Genomic DNA, 8,448 nt, shown 5'->3' on the forward strand with positions numbered 1-8,448 from the left:
AGTGAAACAAATCTATGGCTCTACCTACCACTGGGGTATGTACTTCTTTAACCATTCCTTCATAGGCAATGGAGTATGGGGAAAATATGTATTACTAGTGATTACTTTGGAAATAATGAAAATGAATAGGGATTTATATTTAAATGTTTTTTTCCACATTACAAAGAATAAACTGGTAATATATTTGTTGTATTACAGAGACATTATGAATATGAATGTTCAATAAAAGATGATAATTTTTTCCTGAGAATTATTCCATATAGCTCAGCTAATCCAGCTTAGATGCAGACCTTCGAAACTTCTCCCCATGTAAGTTTCATTATGGGGGTATTGGGAAAAAGGTAAAAGAGGTATTACTTTCTTTATTTCTTGGGGAAGGGGGTTTGGGAGAAATAGGATGGGGGTGAGGGCAAAGGGGGCAACAACAGAGGCTTTTAACTAGGCCTCTGATAACCAATAACAATTAACCTGTCTGACGCCAAAATGATCCTTTTCGAGTATGTTTATATATACATTTTTTTTCCCCTTCTTGCTATTATCTCCAGTATATCTTGCTATTATCTCCGGTATAGGGGAGGTCTTAGGACCTGTCTCCACACTGTGATGCACGGGTCACCTGTCCCACCTCACAGAACACTCCTATGCAGTATTTATTGGCTGGTCTCCTACCATCACTGTCTCCAAGTACCAGAAAGTTAATTTAAAGGACTCCGTAATAGCTTCTTTTGCCCGTCGAGGCAAAATCTCAATAAAGCTTTCCCATATTTTAAAGAAATTTTGAACCTGCGCCACTTTTGCTAAGGTTGCCTCTGCCCAATCCCTGTGCATGAGAAAAGATAGTTTTTCCATAAAAAGCCGTAAGGGTGGGGGGAATGCGTTAATCCACGTCTGCAGGACTGTTTTAAGCCCGGCCATAGCCACCATGTGTAATAGTTTCCGACTGCCTGATGTACATCTGGTTTCTTCCTGGTCAATGTGTTCAAAGATTGCCCATATCGGGTTAAACGGGCAGGCCGATGTTAGATGTGTGGTACTGAATCTATATACTCTGATCCAAAAGGTCTGAACTACAGGGCAATCCCAAAGACAATGGCGATGACCCAAACCCTGCCTCCCGGCAGCAGAAGCAATTATCAGTTGTGAATATTCCAAATTTAAATTTCCAGAGGGGGAGGATGTATGCTCTATAGTAAATCTGTAAGGTCATCTCTGCGTATCAGCTTGAGGGGAGAACACTATATTTCAAGGCCCTCAGTAACTGCGATATAGTTAAGTCCGGAATACCAATGGTCCATTTGTTAATGGCTGTTGGATAAGTAGTGTGATTTATGGGTGTATGGAGGAGACTATATATTTTTGTTGTGTGTCTCCTCATGTGCGGGGGATGGTAAATGTTATCAGGCAGTAATCCCACCCGTGGTCGGATGTTAGCGAGCACTTTTTCAATGTAACTTTTGTCTTGTAGGTACGACAAGAGAGTTATGTGAACTTGTGGATATTTGTCTTGTAATTCTGCAAAGGTTAACATCTTTTGTGCTTTTCTTTGTAATAACCAGCCAATGTTAAGTATACCTCCAGCCCTCCATCGTAGGAATTCTCCCCGAGGTGCATTCCTTTGGAAACTGGGATTATTTAGTAATGTTAAGTAGGTAGAATAGTTCGGGTGTGAAAAGGTCAGTTTTCGTAATTTTTGCCATGCCTGCCATGTTGATAACAATAGGGGATTATCTCTGCAGTCTATCGGATAGTCTGATATGTGAGATGCAAAAAATTAGGGAGTGCAATCCCATGGAGGAATTTCTGTTCTATGTCCGTATCCACAATAGGGGAGTATGTTGTACCCAGTCGATGATTATGCACGTTAGAGTCGCTACGTTGCACAGATGTCTATTTCTCCCCCCCCTTCCAAATAAATGTGCACATCCGGTAGTTAATTTTTTTTTTCATCTTTCAGGGTGAGGTAAACGGGGAGTGCATGGAGTAGGTGTAGCAGGTGGGGGAATTCTACCATTTTTATTAAGTGGACTCTACCTATGTATGACAGTAGGATTTTGCGCCATTTTACTAAAGTCTGTTCTAGGGCTGTGATGCATGGTTTGATATTGAGTGCGTATATTTTGTGGTAAGATTTGGGTATCTGTACACCAAGATATGAGATGGTGTTCTCTTGCCCTCGAAAGGGGTATCTATGAATCCAGCTCGGTCGCGATGGGTCGTTCAGCAACAGAGCCACTGATTTCTCTATGTTAAGAGAGTATCCCGAGAAAGAGCCCAGTTCCTGAAGGTCTCGCAGAATCGTTGAGAGATATTCAGATGGGTTATTGATGATTAGAAGTACGTCGTCTATGATTGCTGCCACTGAAATATGGGGTAATCTCGCTTGGGCTGTCTGTACTGAGGGCACTGGCTGAAAATTATGCAGTAGGGGGTCCAGTGAGAGATTAATAGTAGAAGGTAAAAGGCCCGGGGGTCATGCTACCATTCTCTTTCACAAGGTATAATGAGGGTACATAAGTGCTTGGCAATTCTTTACTAGTGTTGTATTAGGGTTGTGGTATTCTTAACTAATGCATGGTAGAGACTAGAGATGAGCGAGCACCAAAATGCTCGGGTGCTCGTTACTCGGGACGAAATTATCGCGATGCTCGAGGGTTCGTTTCGAGTAACGAACCCCATTGAAGTCAATGGGCGACCCGAGCATTTTTGTATTTCGCCGATGCTCGCTAAGGTTTTCATGTGTGAAAATCTGGGCAATTCAAGAAAGTGATGGGAACGACACAGCAACGGATAGGGCAGGCGAGGGGCTACATGTTGGGCTGCATCTCAAGTTCACAGGTCCCACTATTAAGCCACAATACCGGCAAGAGTGGGCCCCCCCCCCCTCCCAACAACTTTTACTTCTGAAAAGCCCTCATTAGCAATGCATACCTTAGCTAAGAACCACACTACCTCCAACAAAGCACAATCACTGCCTGCATGACACTCCACTGCCACTTCTCCTGGGTTACATGCTGCCCAACCCCCCCGCACGACCCAGTGTCCACAGCGCACACCAAATTGTCCCTGCGCAGCCTTCAGCTGCCCTCATGCCACGCCACACTCATGTCTATTTATAAGTGCGTCTGCCATGAGGAGGAACCGCAGGCACACACTGCAGAGGGTTGGTACGGCTAGGCAGCGACCCTCTTTAAAAGGGGCGGGGCGATAGCCCACAATGCTGTACAGAAGCAATGAGAAATAGAATCCTGTGCCACCGCCATTAGGAGCTGCACACGTGGGCATAGCAATGGGGAACCTATGTGCCACACACTATTCATTCTGTCAAGGTGTCTGCATGCCCCAGTCAGACCGGGCTTTTTAATTCATAGACACAGGCAGGTACAACTCCCTATTGTGAAGTCCCTGTGGACCGACAGCATGGGTGGCTCCCTGGAACCCACCGGCGGTACATAAAAATATCCCATTGCAGTGCCCATCACAGCTGAGGTAGTAATGTAATGTTTAATGCAGGTGGGCTTCGGCCCACACTGCATGCCCCAGTCAGACTGGGGTTCTTTAGAAGTGGAAACAGATGCATTTATAATTCCCTGTGGACCCACAGCATGGGTGGGTGCCAGGAAGCCACCGGCGGTACATAAAAATATCCCATTGCATTGCCCAACACAGCTGGGGTAGTAATGTTGTGCTTAATACAGGTGGGCTTCGGCCCACACTGCATGCCCCAGTCAGACTGGGGTTCTTTACAAGTGGACAGATGTAGGTTAAACTCCGTGTGCACCTACAGCATGGGTGGCTCCCTGGAACCCACCGGCGGTACATAAAAATATCCCATTGCATTGCCCAACACAGCTGAGGTAGTAATGTCGTGCTTAATGCAGGTGGGCTTCGGCCCACACTGCATGCCCCAGTCTGACTGGGGTTCTTTAGAAGTGGAAACAGATGCATTTATAATTCCCTGTGGACCCACAGCATGGGTGGGTGCCAGGAAGCCACCGGCGGTACATAGAAATATCCCATTGCATTGCCCAACACAGCTGAGGTAGTAATGTTGTGCTTAATACAGGTGGGCTTCGGCCCACACTGCATGTCCCAGTCAGACTGGGGTTCTTTACAAGTGGACAGATGTAGTAACAACTCGCTGTGGACCCACAGCATGGGTGGGTGCCAGGAAGCCACCGGCGGTACATAAATATATCCCATTGCATTGCTCAACACAGCTGAGGTAGTAATGTCGTGCTTAATACAGGTGGGCTTCGGCCCACACTGCATGCCCCAGTCAGACTGGGGTTCTTTACAAGTGGACAGATGTAGGTTAAACTCCGTGTGCACCTACAGCATGGGTGGCTCCCTGGAACCCACCGGCGATACACAAAAATATCCCATTGCATTGCCCAACACAGCGGATGTAACGTCAGCTGTAATGCAGGTGGGCTAAAAATTCATTTGATTACACTGTAGGCGAGGGCCCACAAAAATTGCTGTATCAACAGTACTAATGTACATCCAAAAAATTGGCCATGGCCAACCAAGAGGGCAGGTGAAACCCATTAATCGCTTTGGTTAATGTGGCTTAAGTGGTAACTAGGCCTGGAGGCAGCCCAGTTTAACGAAAAATTGGTTCAAGTTAAAGTTTCAACGCTTTTAAGAGCATTGAAACATATAAAAATTGTTTAGAAAAATTATATGAGTGAGCCTTGTGGCCCTAAGAAAAATTGCCCGTTCAGCGTGATTACGTGAGGTTTCAGGAGGAGGAGCAGGAGGAGGAGGAGGAATATTAGACACAGATTGAGGAAGCAGAAATGTCCCCGTTTTGGATGGTGAGAGAGAACGTAGCTTCCATCCGCGGGTGCAGCCTACGTATTGCTTACATATCGCTGCTGTCCGCTGGTGGAGAAGAGAAGTATGGGGAAATCCAGGCTTTGTTCATCTTGATGAGTGTAAGCCTGTCGGCACTGTCGGTTGACAGGTGGGTACGCTTATCCGTGATGATTCCCCCAGCCACACTAAACACACTCTCTGACAAGACGCTAGCCGCAGGACAAGCAAGCACCTCCAGGGCATACAGCGCGAGTTCAGGCCACGTGTCCAGCTTCGACACCCAGTAGTTGTAGGTGGCAGAGGCGTCACGGAGGACGGTCGTGCGATCGGCTACGTACTCCCTCACCATCCTTTTACAGTGCTCCCGCCGTCTCAGCCTTGACTGGGGAGCGGTGACACAGTCTTGCTGGGGAGCCATAAAGCTGGCAAAGGCCTTGGAGAATGTTCCCCTGCCTGCGCTGTACATGCTGCCTGATCTCTGCGCCTCCCCTGCTACCTGGACCTCGGAACTGCGCCTTCTGCCACTAGCGCTGTCGGATGGGAAGTTTACCATCAGTTTGTCCATCAGCGCCCTGTGGTATAGCATCATTCTCGAACCCCTTTCCTCTTCGGGAATGAGAGTGCAAAGGCTCTCCTTATACCGTGGATCGAGCAGTGTGTACACCCAGTAATCCGTAGTGGCCAGAATGCATGTAACGCGAGGGTCACGAGAAAGGCATCCTAACATGAAGTCAGCCATGTGTGCCAGGGTACCTGTACGCAACACATGGCTGTCTTCACTAGGAAGATCACTTTCAGGATCCTCCTCCTCCTCCACTTCCTCCTCCTCAGGCCATACACGCTGAAAGGATGACAGGCAAGCAGCATGGGTACCGTCAGCAGTGGGCCAAGCTGTCTCTTCCCCCTCCTCCTCATCCTCCTCATGCTCCTCCTCCTCCTCCTGAACGCGCTGAGATATAGACAGCAGGGTGCTCTGACTATCCAGCGACATACTGTCTTCCCCCGGCTCTGTTTCCGAGCGCAAAGCGTCTGCCTTTATGCTTTGCAGGGAACTTCTCAAGATGCATAGCAGAGGAATGGTGACGCTAATGATTGCAGCATCGCCGCTCACCACCTGGGTAGACTCCTCAAATTTTCCAAGGACCTGGCAGATGGCTGCCAACCAGGGCCACTCTTCTGTAAATAATTGAGGAGGCTGACTCCCACAGCGCCGCGCAAGTTGGAGTTGGTATTCCACTATAGCTCTACGCTGCTCATAGAGTCTGGCCAACATGTGGAGCGTAGAGTTCCACCGTGTGGGCACGTCGCACAGCAGTCGGTGCACTGGCAGATTAAACCGATGTTGCAGTGTCCGCAGGGTGGCAGCGTGCATGTGGGATTTGCGGAAATGTGCGCAGAGCTGGCGCACCTTTCCGAGCAGGTATGACAAGTGGGGGTAGCTTTTCAGAAAGCGCTGAACCACCAAATTAAAGACATGGGCCAGGCATGGCACGTGCGTGAGGCTGCCGAGCTGCAGAGCCGCCACCAGCTTACGGCCGTTGTCACACACGACCATGCCCGGTTGGAGGCTCAGCGGCGCAAGCCAGTGGTCGGTCTGCTCTGTCAGACCCTGCAGCAGTTCGTGGGCCGTGTGCCTCTTCTCTCCTAAGCTGAGTAGTTTCAGCACGGCCTGCTGACGCTTGCCCACCGCTGTGCTGCCACGCCGCGTGACACCGACTGCTGGCGACGTGCTGCTGACACATCTTGATTGCGAGACAGAGGTTGCGTTGGAGGAGGAGGAGGAGGAAGGTGCTTTAGTGGAGGAAGCATACACCGCCGCAGATACCACCACCGAGCTGTGGCCCGCAATTCTGGGGGTGGGTAGGACGTGAGCGGTCGCAGGCTCTGACTCTGTCCCAGCCTCCACTAAATTCACCCAATGTGCCGTCAGGGAGATATAGTGGCCCTGCCCGCCTGTGCTTGTCCACGTGTCCGTTGTTAAGTGGACCTTGCCCGTAACCGCGTAGGTGAGGGCGCATACAATGTTGCGGGAGACGTGGTCGTGCAGGGCTGGGACGGCACATCGGGAAAAGTAGTGGCGACTGGGAACCGAGTAGCGCGGGGCAGCCGCCGCCATCATGCTTTTGAAAGCCTCCGTTTCCACAAGCCTATACGGCAGCATCTCTAGGCTGATCAATTTTGCAATGTGCACGTTTAACGCTTGAGCGTGCGGGTGCGTGGCGTCGTACTTGCGCTTGCGCTCAAACTGTGGCACTAGCGATGTCTGGACGCTGCGCTGAGAGACATTGCTGGATGGGGCCGTGGACAGCGGAGGTGAGGGTGTGGGTGCAGGCCAGGAGACGGTAGTGCCTGTGTCCTCAGAGGGGGGTTGGATCTCAGTGGCAGGTTGGGGCACAGGGCGAGAGGCAGTGGTGCAAACCGGAGGCGGTGAACGGGCATCGTCCCACCTTGTGGGGTGCTTGGCCATCATATGCCTGCGCATGCTGTTGGTGGTGCCTCCCCAGCTGATCTTGGCGCGACAAAGGTTGCACACCACTGTTCGTCGGTCGTCAGGCGTCTCTGTGAAAAACTGCCACACCGTAGAGCACCTTGACCTGTGCAGGGTGGCATGGCGCGAGGGGGCGCTTTGGGAAACAGTTGGTGGATTATTCGGTCTGGCCCTGCCTCTACCCCTGGCCACCGCACTGGCTCGGCCTGTGCCCACACCCTCACTTGGCCCTCCGCGTCCTCGGCCGCGTCCACATCCTCTGGCCTACCCCTACCCCTCAGCATGCTGTATTACCAGTGATTTGATTTCCCAGACAGGAAAGAAATTGGCGCAAGGCTGCACTCAACCGTAGCTGGTTGCGTCTGATTTTTTTACGTTCTCCACGCAGCACACACGTACCCAGAGCCCTTAGGACTGACACAGGCAGGGCAAATATACTTTCCTCCCTTTTGTTTAAAAGGATAGGCCCACTGCGTCTATTCACTGAATAATAATTTTAATAACTGTGTTGCGGCCCTGCAAAACTGTCACAGAACTTTACTGTTGCAGAGTTACTAACTGTGGCAGAGCAGGTATTTCCCAGGCAGGAAAGAAATTGGCGCAAGGCTGCACTCAACCGTAGCTGGTTGCGTCTGATTTTTTTACGTACTCCACGCAGCACACACGTACCCAGAGCCCTTAGGACTGACACAGGCAGGGCAAATATACTTTCTTCCCTTTTGTTTAAAAGGATAGGCCCACTGCGTCTATTCACTGAATAATAATTTTAATAACTGTGTTGCGGCCCTGCAAAACTGTCACAGAACTTTACTGTTGCAGAGTTACTAACTGTGGCAGAGCAGGTATTTCCCAGGCAGGAAAGAAATTGGCGCAAGGCTGTACTCAACCGTAGCTGGTTGCGTCTGATTTTTTTACGTTCTCCACGCAGCACACACGTACCCAGAGCCCTTAGGACTGACACAGGCAGGCCAAATAGAATTTTTTCCCTGCTTTTTACAAGGAACACCCACACTGCGTGTATTCAATGAATAATGTATGTCTTCTGGCCCTGCCTACACAATTCTATCCCTGTAGTATTAATGCCGGGTGCAATGGTCTGCACAGCCGGTTTTGAGAAAAAAAAAAAAATGCAACACTGCTAA

General features: G+C 49.9%; 1 protein-coding gene across 2 annotated transcripts in view; it reads right to left on the reverse strand.

Annotated features, from left to right (window-relative positions):
- DERL3 (derlin 3) overlaps positions 1–8,448 on the reverse strand; it is a 154,946-nt gene that overhangs the window by 116,420 nt on the left and 30,078 nt on the right. The gene's annotated exons all lie outside the window — the stretch shown is intronic.

The sequence above is a fragment of the Eleutherodactylus coqui genome, chromosome 5 (genome assembly GCF_035609145.1).
Source record: "Eleutherodactylus coqui strain aEleCoq1 chromosome 5, aEleCoq1.hap1, whole genome shotgun sequence".
In the NCBI taxonomy this organism is placed as follows: Eukaryota; Metazoa; Chordata; class Amphibia; order Anura; family Eleutherodactylidae; genus Eleutherodactylus; species Eleutherodactylus coqui.